We start from the raw sequence: 15,221 nt of genomic DNA on the forward strand, positions 1-15,221 counted from the left end.
ATGTATGTATATGAAATTTAACAATAATTTATCACGTTCGAAAAAATTAAAATGTTCATCGATATATATAAGCATTTTATCCGAAATTAGACTTGTTTATGTGTTAATCGATGTTAACATAGTTTATAATTTATAATCTTTTTAAATTTTTATTTCAGGAATTACTTTTATTAATTATTTTATAATTTTAGGAAATTATTTATTTTGAATTTAATTGATTTCCATTTATAATTTAAGATTTTATTATATTTTTGAGATGTAAAAAAATATTTAAAATAATTTTCGATTTCTTGTAACTTTACTTTTGTAAAAGAAAAAAGGGATTCTCTTTAGAAAGAATTGCTTAATTTATTTGATATCTGTTCCTTTTAATTTGTATTCGATCACTTTTTTGAAAAATCTATTTTTAAAAACACTAATTTATTAGAATATAATATTAGCAGAGAAGAAGAGGCTTATTTATTTTTATTATTTAATTTTTTTAATTACAGTTCTTCAGCATATTAATATTTTTGATATGATGCCTGATTGAGCATCAAAATTATTAGAATTTTAATTTAATTCGCGAAATTACTACAGTGGTTTAATTGTGTTTAGTCCGGAAATATTTCGGTGCACAGTTCGTTAGACATATATATCAAGTACATATATATTTAGTGATTCAAGATTGATTTATTTAAAGCATTTTAAGATCTAGCTTCGACCGTATAGGGCTCTTATTTATCGGTTGTGTCTCTCACATACGCGGTCTAAAAATGATATTATCATTTAATTTTTTTATTAGTTGACTTGAGTAAAATACAAAAATGAGTTAAAATACACAACAAAAATTTTCTTAGAATGACTTTTATGATAACATTTTTATATTTCAAATTTTAACATAAATATACATATAAGAACATCATTTGAAATTACGAAAGAAATCACGATGAAACAGACTGGAAAAGCGGTGAAATGTGGGCTGCACGTTCTTCAAGTTGGGAGATACAAAAATAAATTTCCCGCAGCCCATTATTTACTCCTCTCGCCATGTTTCATTTTTCATTCGTGTAACATGTCAACAAATTCGCGCGGCATTAGTCGCATTCAAAGCAGTAGAGGATAAGAAAAACGTTGTATAAAATTGTATTCAAAATTTATTATTGTTTAATTTAAATAAGACATTTAACTTGAATTTAATATTAAAACAATGAATATAAAAAAATTTTTTTATTTGTCACAAAAAGGAATTTCAGAAATTTATTTTTTTACCAAGTTTTTTCAGATTCCAACAGAAATCTTCTTTTCAGAAAATTGTATTTTAATTCAAAGAAAAATCCTATTAAAAAATGTTGTGAATTTATTATTTCATTTTTATGTCACATCAAAAATGATACGAAAATTAATATGCGAAATAATTTATATTGTTTTGTCTTAAAAATTATTCGTGTATTTTTTCTTTATATTAATTTTGTTAACTTTAATTAACTAAGATAAAATATTTATGTTAAAAATTGAAAAATTATAGATACATAAAAGAAATTATCTAATTATATTCTGATAAAAGGAAGCTTGTTCCTGTTTCTGAACTTTCGAAACTTTTGCAACATGCTGCAAATCATTTTACTATCAAAAGTTTTACTGTTGAAACAAGCATTAAAGGATCCTTATTATATAGCCACTACCGTACATTACATTGGTTTGTTTCGTATAAAGCAATAGCCAGAGAGTGTAATTAAAACGTAATAAATTCCGTAACTAATTAAACATCTGGCTTAATGCGAACTTAAATATTTTTATAATATTCTCTGAAAATATTTCTTTTACTTATATTCATTTAATTATTCACAACGAAGCTAAACGAGTAGACAGAAGTAGACAGAGCTGGCTCATTTTATCGCTCTCCGCTTTTGGTAACTTTTCTGATTAATTTTTAATATAGAGTGTTATCATATCTTGAAGTATTAAGATATCTGTTTTTATATTTGTATACTTCATTAAATAATTTAACCGGAATCGGATTCATTTTTGTAATAGTAATAGTAGTGTGATTTATACGTTTTATATCGCAAGTCATTAATCTAATCTGAGTGTTAATTGTTAAAGTGAATGTAAATATTATGAATTATAGGCTATATTTTTATTAAACAACATAAAATGTATTTTAAGAATTTTGCGATTTAACTCGTTCTTTATTTATTAGATATACATCTTTTTATTTGTATAGGACAATTTTAATGTGCACTAAAGTGCACTAAAGCGTCCAACGAAATTTTTGCTAAGAAAAAATAAATTCCCCAAATTTGTCTATGTAGAAATGCATCTCTTTTCCAATACTGATCGTGATTCAATTCTTTCGAGGCAAGTAAGCACATTTGATATCTTTTCGGATCTTTTTGCATTCGGAAAGGTTTTTCTATATTCTGCCTTTGATTGATACCAATATTAATTGAATATCGACCTGCTGGTCATTTTGCGATATCGAAATTAATTTTCGGAAAATTGTTAATTACAAGTATTCATAACTACAAAGTAAAACAACTTGGTTCGTATAAAATAAATTTCTCTTTTATGTAGTATAATACCATTAATGGAAGTATTTATTTTAAATTAATTTAGAAAATGTTGCATATATTAATTATATGAGAACAATTACTTTTCCGGAGCGATAATATAGCGGGGTATTAATAGATAATATTAAACAAATATTATTAAAAAATATTATTGGAATATCATACTATAATATTACCAAAAATTAATATATTCTAGTATTTAAAATGTTGTGTTCTTAAGTTAATTATAACAAGAATTTTATTAACTTATAATATAAATTATATAAAATACAAATTAACACAAAAGTTATCGTAAAATTGTATGTTCACTGGAAACTTTTGGTGGCCATTGTATTTCACAATCTAATAGATATACTGTGTGAGACGTGACAATTTTTGTCCGTTACTGTCGCAGTACTTTTACGAGGATCTTGCATCCTCCCGGCTCGGAAGACGAGCGCATATGCGGACGTGCGCTAATTATGCTGTTTATTATAGTTTACTTTTCTAGTTTAGTTTCCAAATTTAGATTTTTGTTGCCACTAACGGATCGTGATCGGTGGTGGTGATATTTCTTTTTGTATTTTCATCATCTCACCCGATATCAAGCACAGGAAGATCTGAAAAGAATTCACTACTACATGAGGAAATCACCTCATCTGCAGGGAGCCCTGTACACGCAGGTCATATTATTTTGTATTTCTTTTTGCCACGCTGTTGGGGTCCTAATAGGTCCTATTACTGTCGCAACTGTTTACAGAAAAGAAGTGAAAGATGAGCTCCAGAGATAAGGCACATCTTCGCAGACAGAAGACTGAAGTTGCACAAGTAGAGTGTACCGTCCACTTAAAGGAAAGACACGCATTTATGGATCCACTATGCACTGTAGCGAAGAGCCATTTGATATCCCGAATCATCGGGAGGAAACGAAAGGTTGCCTGCAGTGCGGATGCTGTAGATGGCTTATTCGGATTAGGCACCATATCGTGTAAGGATCTACGATTCATGAGGACTTGCGCGATTCGCGCGATCGATAAAGACCAATCGGCGCATCAAGTAGCCCTGATTAGGAGGGGGACCCAATGATCTGCGTAGAATCGTAGGACGTAGATCCGCGGAAAAATCCCGGCCGGCACTCGTGTTGTGGCTGGTTATGGCTAGTGTCCCTAGCAGCATGATGTAATAAAAAAGGTGAACCAATACGCATAATGGCAGAGGACCGAGATCTTTACCAATCAGAGATTAGGCAATTTGTCCAGCGCGAGTTACGAAGCTCATAAAATAAAATAAACATATGAAAAAAAATAATAATATCTATAAATAACAGTATATCTCTTAAATTATCTTTCTTTTCCTATGCATTTGAGGAAAAAAGATTTACATATAAGAAAATTTGCAAAATACTCGTCTTGTAAGCACGTGCCATCCGCCTGAACACTCGTTTTAAGATAGAATTAATTGCCGAATAGCACTAATAGCCCCTTGCTACTAAAGTCACTAGATCTATAAAGTACCGCAAACTCGATTCCATTTTGACGCAAAACGCGGCCATTTCGAATTTATGCATTTGTATATACGTGCTTTATTTGGGAAAATGAAGCCGTCAAGTATGTAAATTAATATTTTTTAATTGTAATTAGTTTATTTATGACCAAAAGAATATGTACGAATGCTTAATTTATGTGTTCTTTAGTTTAATACGGATTTATATATGCTGTAGAAGTTTAGTGCATGAAAGTGCACGAAGGAATATGTAAGTACAGTTTAAAAGATGAACCACCAACCACCATGCTTAGAATCGTGTACTATGTGCACTTCGATCATTTTGACGTAACTTTCAAGGGGTCAATCATGAAACTTTTTTTCCTAGGATGAAAAGTGAAAAGTGAAAAATTTCTCCATTAACTTCAATGGTTAAAATTTTCACTTTCCATCCTAGGGATAAAGTTTCATGATTGATACTCCGAAATCAATTACGCTACTTTATAGGTCTAGTGATTACTTGCCACAGCCGAGTCACTTTTTGTTGCGTAGTTTGTCGAGAGTTCTGTTTTGCAGCGTAACAGCCATTTTCGAGGCACCACGTAGAGAAATATTTCTGTGTCGCGTAGCCATTATCTTTTTGCGTTATATTATCCTTGGCGATTATACTTACGAGCTTTTGCTTACTGGCGATATGCCTTAGTCGTAACGTATTCGTGTCTCATCTGTTCGCCTTTAGTATCCAACAATATTGGGTGCTTTCCAGCAAGGACATAGTCAGACACTGTATAACACAGTTAATCGTTTCATCCTTGTTTAACGTTGGCAAATAACAAGGATGAAACGACTCACTATGGGTGCTTTCCATTTGATGACACAAGCATCCTTCTATCCTTCTTGATAATTAGAGAATGACAAAGATAGAACGACACTTGTGTCATCAAATGGAAAGCACCCAATGTTACACAGTGTCTGACTGTGTTCTTGCTGGAAAGCACCCATTAAGAGCTGAAGTAACATCAAAATCTTGTAATCTTGTTTAATCGACACTTGTACAGTTGAATTGAATTATTCTCGTTAAGGATATCGAATCTCGAATAACCAAGCATAAAGATTATATTTTACGAAGACCATATGTAATTCGATTATGCAGAATATACTTGTTACTCTCTTTTCATTGTTAATTCATGTGCAGTTCTTTTAGTCTATCTCTCTCGTCCTCCAGCATTCTTCCCGCTTGTATGAACTACCCCCTCTACCAATTTCGTGCTGAGCGGTCGGATTCCGCCCATCGCTAACAATAATTGCGAGTAAACATTGCGAGTTAATTAAAAATTAGCGAAAGAATGGCACGCTCTCTCGTGCCTGGTGTCCAACTTGTTTTCGGAGAGAATTTATGACGATTTATTAAAGATCAGCTTAGTTAACGATTCTTGAGGTAAGCTGGTTCAGTTATCAAGGAAAATTATTAAGGAACGCGACGAAGTTGTGCCGTTATTCGCAAGTATGATCACAACTGTTACGTCTTTTTTATAGTCTGCTTCAAATTACAATTTGTATTCTTATTGCAGGAACTCTCAAATTTAATGGATCCTGATTGTCATAAGATTGGAGTCACTATTAGAACATTTAAAGGCATGAGAGAGGACGGGTAATTCAGTATCGTTTTATATTCTCGTGCAAAGAACGATTGTTTCAAGGAACATCTTTGCAAATAATTTCTCGCTCCATTTCCCGCACATAAGACTCCTCCAAAGGAGTTTCTCTTGAAAATAGAGATTCCCTCGAGATTTGCAATTGATTTTCTCTGAATAAAAACTTTAATAGCAATCATATATTACAACTTTTAATATTGCAACGCGTTTCTTGACAATTAAGTCCTGAATTAAAACTGACTTGAAAAAATAAGATTCTCTCTACTTGTACAAAGTCTATTAACTTTAAGATTTACTTTCTGAATTTTAAAACAAAAAAAATTGAGACAACATCACACGGTGTTCCCAAGCGGTCACCCATCCAAGTACTAACCGTGCTCAACGTTCCTTGACTTCAGTGATCGGACGAGAACTGGTAGTTTCGACGTGATTTGGACGTTGTCCAATTACCTAACTTTTTTAGGAATGGTTTTAGATTTTGTGACTTGTGTAAGGTTTGTTCATGTCGTATGCTTCAATATGTTCAAACCCATAGAGTTTTACAATCAGCCTAGTACTGAACCAGTAGTGACTGCCATAGTTCAAATATTGGCACAGTACTAGCAAACTACTAGTTCAGTATTGGCTAAGTACTAGATGATAACTTGGGTCCAGTACCGACAAATGGTACCCAATTATTTTAGCTAATCATTTGCCAGTGATGACCCAGGCTGACAGGACTTTGGCCGTCATTTGACAGTCAATCATTTGCCAGTGAAGACCAACAGTACTGGTTAATAGAACCTTGGCCGTCAATTGACAATCGTAGGCTTGGCTAAGCATTGGTTTCATTGTAACTGTTGGGGACCTTATATGGTAATATGCTTCTATTATAGCTCCTTTTCACTCCAATACATTTGTTAGAGTGAGTAAGAGCTATGATAGGAACACGTTGGAGCATATTGGAGCATGCAACGCGAGCAAACCTGTAATCATCTTCATATTGTTTTTTTATGTAGCAATATAATAAGCAATGCTGTATTATTTATGGTATTGCTACATAAAAAAAATAAAATTATGAAGGCGCTAGAATCACGAAGCCAAATAAAACTTCTCATATAATGGAGGTACTCGGGCAACGTCCAAATCACGTTGGACGTCTACCAGTTCTCGTCTGATCACTGAAGTCAAGCAACGTTGAGCATGGTTAGTACTTGGATGGGTGACCGCTTGGGAACACCATGTGATGTTGCCCCTAAATTTTTTGTTTTTAAATTCGGTAAATTAATCTCAAGGTGTCAATAGAAATTAATTTATATTTTGATTAAAAATTTTGATTATCTTAGGAATTTTTGGAAGACTTCTTTGATTAAATTTAAATTTTATTAATTTTAAAGATATGTAATATTGAAAATTCTCCTTCGACATTTTCGGTAAAAAAGATTTGAATCTAGACTCGTCAAATCATTGATCTGACTGGCCAGTAATTAATCTGACAAAAGTGGAACATTGTTGTATGGGTATTACGAATTTTTTCGCATTATATTCTTTGTGTAACTCACAAAAAAAAGTCGATAATACAGTACAATAAAATTGGAGATGAAAGTTATAGAAAGATTTTCTGAGAATCCAAAACGGTTAGTGTTATAAATTTAAATTCTTCTAGTACGAAGAATAAATTTCCAATTTTAACAGAAAAATAAAGTAAACTAGTAAATTATACGTGTGCCTTTTGTGATTTACATGTCAGTAATTACTTAAAAATAAATAACAATATAAAATAAAACAGATCTAATATAGTCTCCCTTAAATAAAATCCTAGCTACGCCCATGTATCTAACTAAATTTTTAGATACTTTAACAAAATCGTTCTTTCCGTGTAAGATAGAATAGCTCATAATTCACATATTTTCCATAAATATATATATATATATATATAAAAGGTATACAATAATAATTTTTATAAATATTGCAAAGTTAGAAATACACAGATAGTTTATATTATTCTCAAAAATTATCAACAGTAATCACTTTTTTATTTGAATTTATTTATAATTTATTTATTTATAATTAATTAAATGACATCTTACTTGTTTGCACAAAATGTTTTTTATTCTAAGCTGGATTTTTATGACATTAATTCATAATATTTTTCAAAATAGCAAGTGTCATATATCGTATAAGGATATCCAAGAACATCTGACTTGCATCAGATAACAGAAGCTCGTTAAATTATCTAGATCTAACGACTGCATGCAAAATTGTCTTTCGTTGCAATGGGTAAAATGATCCTAGGCAGTATAAAGCACAAGAAGTATAGCGAAGGTAATAATAAAACCGGTATTTGCAAAAGTTTATCCCTGCTTGTTCTAATTAAAATATATTTGTATCAAGTGTGTTCAATTAGATTGTTAGAGATCATATGTGTTACAATTTAGAACATTATAAAAAATGTAAAAATGTCATAGATTGTTCTATTATTATGTTTGCACACCTGTATAAGATTTGAGCACAAATCTCTTATTGATTTAAAAGTTATTTTTTTATTTGCCTTAATTTTTATGTTAAATCGCGTTTTGTAATATTTATTTACAAATTTTACAAAGTAGCATTATTAATTAAATTTTTTATATATGCTAATAAAACTCCAATAAATATTCGTGCAAAAGTTCATTTGGATCCATTTGAAAGTTGTTTACAGTTGCTATAGTTCTAAAACTATAGTAACTATAGTAACTATAGAACTATAGTAACTATAAAAGTTACAATTATTAAACTTCTCGTGTTCTAAAAATAATTTGCGTCGACATCATTCTTTACACATACTGTATATAAAATAATAATCAGTTTATCCTCTTCCCGCGTTTATATATTTATTAAAATTATTATTAAGTTATTATTATTAAGTTATATAAAGTTATTATTAAAGTCGTAAATTTTTAATCTTTTAAAGTCTTTTAAAAACATTTATATAAATTTGGAAAACCCTGCTTTACAGTAATATTTTTCCCTGCTTTATATAGAAATATTCCAAACGAGATACGTTGTGCAAGTACTTTCTCTAATAATCACTATATGCGATAAATTGTATAACCAGTAAACTTATTGTCAGAAGGGTTTAAGACAGAGAGGATTCTGTATATGATAAATATATAGCTACGATAGACGTACAGCTACGATAGACGTACGGCAGCACGGATTATGTGAAAATGTACAACTTCTCGTGTTAAGATAACGCGCTGAAATACACTCGTGAAAAGACGAAAACACTAAGCATTTACTCTGCTAACAAGTAAAGTTTATCGGATGTTACTACCGTTTTGCAAACAAAGAACACATATCGTGATAACTTACTTAAAGGAAATTAAAAAAAAAGGATCACGTTATCTTTTACTCAGAACAGAGAGAGAGAGAGAGAGAGAGAGAGAGAGAATTGTCATTTATTGAAGCTCTAAAGTCTAAGATATTCTCCTTTCAAGCGCTGAAAAACAATTACGTAATGTAATACAAATTTTGAACAATGTAATAAATTAACATGGCGATGAAGAGCTGGAAATAAATAAAAATATATAAAAAATGAAAAATTAATAAAAATAAGAATGTAAAAATAAAAAGGAAAATGAAAATTATATGTGTGTGTCTCTGTATGTATTTATAAGGAAAATAGGAAGAAGCAGAGAGAAAGAGCGAGAAAGATATACATGAGAAAAATTTACATAAACTATTCTCGTTCCACAAAAGAGTCTTTATCACATTCTACTCACTGGTTGCCAATCGTCACACATAATTTGTGAAAGCATTATGAAAATTATAATCCTTATCGCACTCGATCGGATAACGCTATTAATTCAAGCTTCGTCTATTAAAATGCACAGATTTGCAGCTGAGATAATTGTATATTTAATTAGTAATTAACATCAGGTAAATTGGAAATAGTCGATGAATTGGACCGGTTTTCGGCGGTGTTCGATATAAATGGTACTCTATCCCGTTCTTTCTGTCTCCCTCGAATCATGTGAGCGTTATCTCGTGTCTTTTCGACTTTTTCATTCTCCCGCCATCTCGGTGGGGTCCCGAGTTCACTTACGCATAACCAGTTAATTCCAGTATACCAGCATACTCCCCTCTCTTTTCTCATTCAGCTGACACGTTATCGCCGACAAGACTATCCTCATTTAACAAGATGTTTGCGTACTCATGCCGCAGCTGAACTCCGATATTGACGAGTTCCATCGCAAAGTTAAAACTGTACGAAACACATTTGATTCATCGTGTGAAACGCGATACATATTCGCATTTTTTTTTTTATTCAAACTTCCGAAAAATATTTCAAAGCGAATGACATCGCATTTAAATAGCGATTAAATGAATTATAAGTAATATTATACTTTAATAAAGTATTTAAATACGTTCGAAAAGAGAGAGGGAAAGATTCTTCCCCGCCGTTCGAAAAATATAAAAGTATTGCATAAGGCAGGGTTATCGAAAAGTGATATTTCATGAAACATTTTGTATTGCATATCAATCGTAGCGTGTTAATATAAAATATACGTATCTCTCTTCTCTTCTCTCCTTCTCTCCTTTCAGTGACCTCACTTTAATTTACGAATGTAAGATTATTTTAACAATTAAAATAATCAATCGATATTAAGCAACAAAATGTTTCGCTCTTCTATATGAAAAGGACGATTTTGTTGAAATATCTAAAGATGATAGATGCAGATCTAAAAATAATTTTATTGGACCATCGAAATAATTGCGTAGGAATGCAAATCTCAAGTAATGCAGCGAATAGTTTTGAATTTCTAGTTTGAATATTCTATACTTATTTTAATAATTTAACGAAATAATTTTCAGATTTGTATGCAAGAGGTATTTTATATTTTGCGGCGTTTAATAGATTCCATCTTTAATGACGTAAATGTATGGTTTTCTAAGATTAAACGCAGGAGCATCAATCATTCAAGGATAGAGCTTGAAATGGCGTTTTATAACGTGGAACGCTCAATAACTGTATCAGTCTCGTGCTATGATCGCCGAGAGGGAAGGAACCAGGATTTCTTAAACGGAACGAGAGGATCTCCCATGAGAAACTTTCAGGAATTACGAACGTAAGATACCGCAAATACGACCGACTCATGGCACAAGAAACGCAAAACATTTGGCGATATCGATGGTGTGGATCGAGTGATACTCTCAGCAGACTAGGAACTTAATTATAAAATGTTCTGTTAATGTCTTTTGTCCGATATTTACTTTTTCTATAGAAGAAAATATAATATATATTATCTACTTCATTTTTATATTTTCACATTTATAATTTTGAGTGTTACTTCTCTTTTAAGAACGCTTACATCTCTATCCTTTAAGTCTGCCTTTTCAAAATAAATTTTCGTGAAAAGAAAAAAATACAAAATAAAGCTTTTCCATACGTGGCATTGTTAAGATAGCTTTAAAATCGAAAATAACATTTTTTTATATCTTATTTTTATATCTACTTTATTTTTGTTTCCTTATTGCACATTTTATTTGCTCTGTAAAAAGAGTTAAATCTAAATCGGAATATAAGCTGTCGATTTCACGTAGACTACGTGAATTCATAATTATATCTAAAGTGCAATTTGCTCCGCCAATAAGATAACAGTTTAGTCAATGTTTGTACAATATTAGCATTTCTCGAAAGGTGTGCTTCATGGCTTGTGTGAGAAAATACAAATTTCATATCGTTCATTTGCTACAATATAATACAAAAAGTGGTTGTTTTGGTATTATAGGAAAAGAATAGAGAAACATGAAGAAAAAAAAAAAATTAAAAAAAACATTTTTTTTCTTCTACAATCGGTTATTACACCAAAATTACATTTTAAAATTAACGTCACACAAAAAAAAACAATTTCGCCGAAACATATAAAAATTTAGCTACATACAGATCTGAAAATAATTTTGTCGAATCATCAAAATAATTATGTAGAAATCTCAAGTACAATGAACAATGCTGCAAAAAATTTTGACATTCTAGCAACTATTATAGTTTAAGTTCTGCATAATTATTTTGATGGTCCAATAAAATTATATTTAAAATTCAAACAGGTAAAATGAGAGTAATAAAAACAACGCGATAATTAGCTAACACAAATATAGCAACGCAAAACATATTTAAGGCATCTCATGATTGAAAAATTTTATGAGTTTTGTATTCTTGTGCATTAAATTTTCGTAAAATCTGAAAGAATTTGTAATATATGCAATTATTATTATTATTATTAATCACTTCATTTTGTTACATGAGACAATATCAAATATTTTTTATTCGTTTTCTTTCTCTCTTTCTCTCTCTTAAAACTGCATGCATAATGCATAAATAACACGCGTGAATCGTGTAAAATTTTAGGCTCCTGCTTGCGAAGAAGTTTGAGAATCGCTGCATCTCATTATTCATATTAATATTACAATGTGCGTCTTTCGCTTGCATGCCGTTTGTTACGTCAATATCACGAGCTCCTCAGAAAGCAAATGTAACTAAAATAGTCGGGGGCAAGTCGTCAATTTTCCGAGGGCATAATTGTTATATGAAGCTAGATTAATCGCCGTTCGATCCGGTTAAAACGGCTCGACCGCCTATTTATTGTGCACGCGGCCGGATAATGACCCATATTTTTTCGACAAGACAATTTTTACTGTCGTAATATCTCCGGAAGAACTAGGTGGAAAAATGCGTGACGTATCTGAGTCGCGACCGGTTGTCATGTCACGAAGATGGGTCGCGACGGAGTTATTTTCCATGCTGCACTGATAAGATAACGCGATCCGCTGGGGGTACCAGAATCAGATGATTTCTTGCCACTTGATGACGTCCGACGATATCTCCGTTTATTGACGCACAAAGCGCGTTATTTTGGTTGATACTCGAAAATAATAGGCACGAAATTGATAATATCTCCATTTTATTGATTTTTATATACAATATATGGGCACATATTATAAAATCCATGAAATTCACTGATCGTGAGTGCTATTTCAACAGGAAAACAGGATATGAGAAGAGAGATCGCACTGATGATAAAATACTTGCATTATTTCGCTGCACAAATAAAAATTATACGAACGCAGGAAGGTTGTCATATAAAATTACCATGGCCGCAATTTGAACATTAATTGCGCGAAATACACGCGATGAGCCGTGCATTACATTATTAACTTGATATAGCAGAAAAATGGCGCGGTTTTATTTTGTCTACATAATAGGAATACAACCGAGTTTTGAAACACAATCCTAAACTCAAGCTGGAATAATGATATTGCAAAGTAATCGTTAATTTTAATAATAATGATGCTATTAAGCATCTTGAAATACTGCAAAAAATTTGTTGTAAAAAGTATCACTTCGGCCATGACTTGAATCTGGATCTTGATTCAAAGAATAAAAAATATGCATAAGAAAGATTCCATAACTTTAGTCAAAATTAACCTATTTTATTCATCGTCCAGGACATTGAATGAAATAGTTAATTTTAGCCAAAGCAATGGAACTTCTGTTACGATTTTTTCATATATTTTTTATGTACTGAATCACATTTGCAAACGTTAATTTCAAGCTAAACTGATGAGAAAATATTGAAAATTGCAATCGAAGATCAAATTTCATGCTACGAAATTGTACTACTTTTAATGCGATTTTCATTATATCTCCGTCAGATTAATTTGAAATAAACGTTTGCGATTCAATACAAAAAATATACTTAAAAAAACGTTCATAAGAAAAGTTTTATCATTTTCAGACGAAAATCTGATAATTTTTACCCATCCTTCTTTAAACGACCTATTTTCTCAATTAAAATTTAAACGCACATCTTTTAAATTCTCAGTTATTTGAATTATGCTTCATGAAAATCTCAAATTTGATACTTTATTCTAAACACGCTGAAGGCGTGTGATTTGTGCTTTCATCTTACAGCAATCGCGTTATCAGTCGCCGGAGAAGAACAGCGAAAATTGAGTTGTTTGCAAGAGAGTGCAGAGAGCAAGGAGAAAAGAAAGAGAGAAGGAGAGAGAGAGAGAGAGAGAACTCAGGATGATTGCACCAGCGAAGAGCCATGAAGATATCACGCTGTAATAAGATTATTTATTGCTGAATCGCAGACCCCCAGCAGCAGCAGCAGCAGCAGCAGTTTCATCACTTTCGCGTCGCGCGCTCCGACGTGACCCTGTCGTGTTACACGACGATGGAAAATATATTTTGCACTGCACGTGCTTTTTAACGAATACGCGACGCGATAACCCATCGTTTTACAGTCCGTTACGCAAAAACGCTATCGTTTTTTTTTTTGCATAAATTGGATGAATTTCGCCAGATTTCCAGTATTTCGACAACGATGGCACTGCACATCTTCGAACTTACTCTATGATATGAAGAGATCAATAACACTGAAATATAACGAAATATCGTGAAAGGATGTTTCTTTTTCCTTTCTTTTTCTCTTTACGTTAATGAATTACGCGTTCGTTCCTCTCGATTACTTTTTTACATTTACAATTTTTAATCAAACGCCGAAGTCAATGGACATGTAATTTGTGTATAACAATCGCAGAATTATTTGAAAGACACTTTTTAGAATAAATAATTTTAATTATTAAGAATGAGATACTTTTTTTATTTTAAGATAATAATAAGAATTAAATTCGAATCGTCTAAGTGCAATATGTTATTCTATAAAATAAGAGAAAGAATATTATATTAATATTTAAAAAATTGTCATATTATTTTTGATATGTGTAAAAATATCAGTATTTATGAAATAAAAATATATTAATCTTTTTGACGTGACCCATTCGAATAATATAAACTTATACAAGAATTCTATATTATTTTATACAAGAATCATTATACTTTGTTTGGTTGCTCACTTTATTGTCGCAGAAACATTCGTTCATTTGATACTGCAATTTGATTTGCAAATATCAATGAAAAAAAAATTTTGTCAAAAAAAATGAAATAATATCAATATTAATACAATTCAACGTCCATAAAAAATAAATAACGGAAAAAGAGAAAAGATTTTAATTTTCTGTATTCAGAGAATTTTGTATTTATCTTTTAACTCGAAAGAATCTGATTCGACTCTTTTAAACAGAAAGAGTATCATTAAATACGTATCAGATAGCAAACGAAACTTTACTTTTGTTTACCTTTAAAATTATAATGAAATTGAAGAATTGCATAAACGAAAAAGAAATTTATAATCGTTGAAAATTATAAATGTTTAAAAATGAATCACCATGCAATCTATTAAGCCTATTTTTAGGACAAAAAATATAATTACATAGTAAAATTACATTTCAAATTATACAATTACATCTCAAAATGAAGATTATTTTTATTATTAATTCCAGATAATATTAATTCCAGAAGTAATTCCAGAAGAAAATATATTTACGTTTGATTTAAAATATAACTTTTGGATATCAAAATAAGTATTATCAGTATTTATCAGGTACTATCAATGATTGATAAAGCATTTGATAACAAAAATGAAGGGTACCTGAACAATTTTTTAATTTTCTGATTTATATATAT

The sequence above is a fragment of the Mycetomoellerius zeteki genome, unplaced genomic scaffold (assembly GCF_001594055.1).
Source record: "Mycetomoellerius zeteki isolate Tzet28-1 unplaced genomic scaffold, Tzet1.0 scaffold174, whole genome shotgun sequence".
Classification (NCBI taxonomy): Eukaryota; Metazoa; Arthropoda; class Insecta; order Hymenoptera; family Formicidae; genus Mycetomoellerius; species Mycetomoellerius zeteki.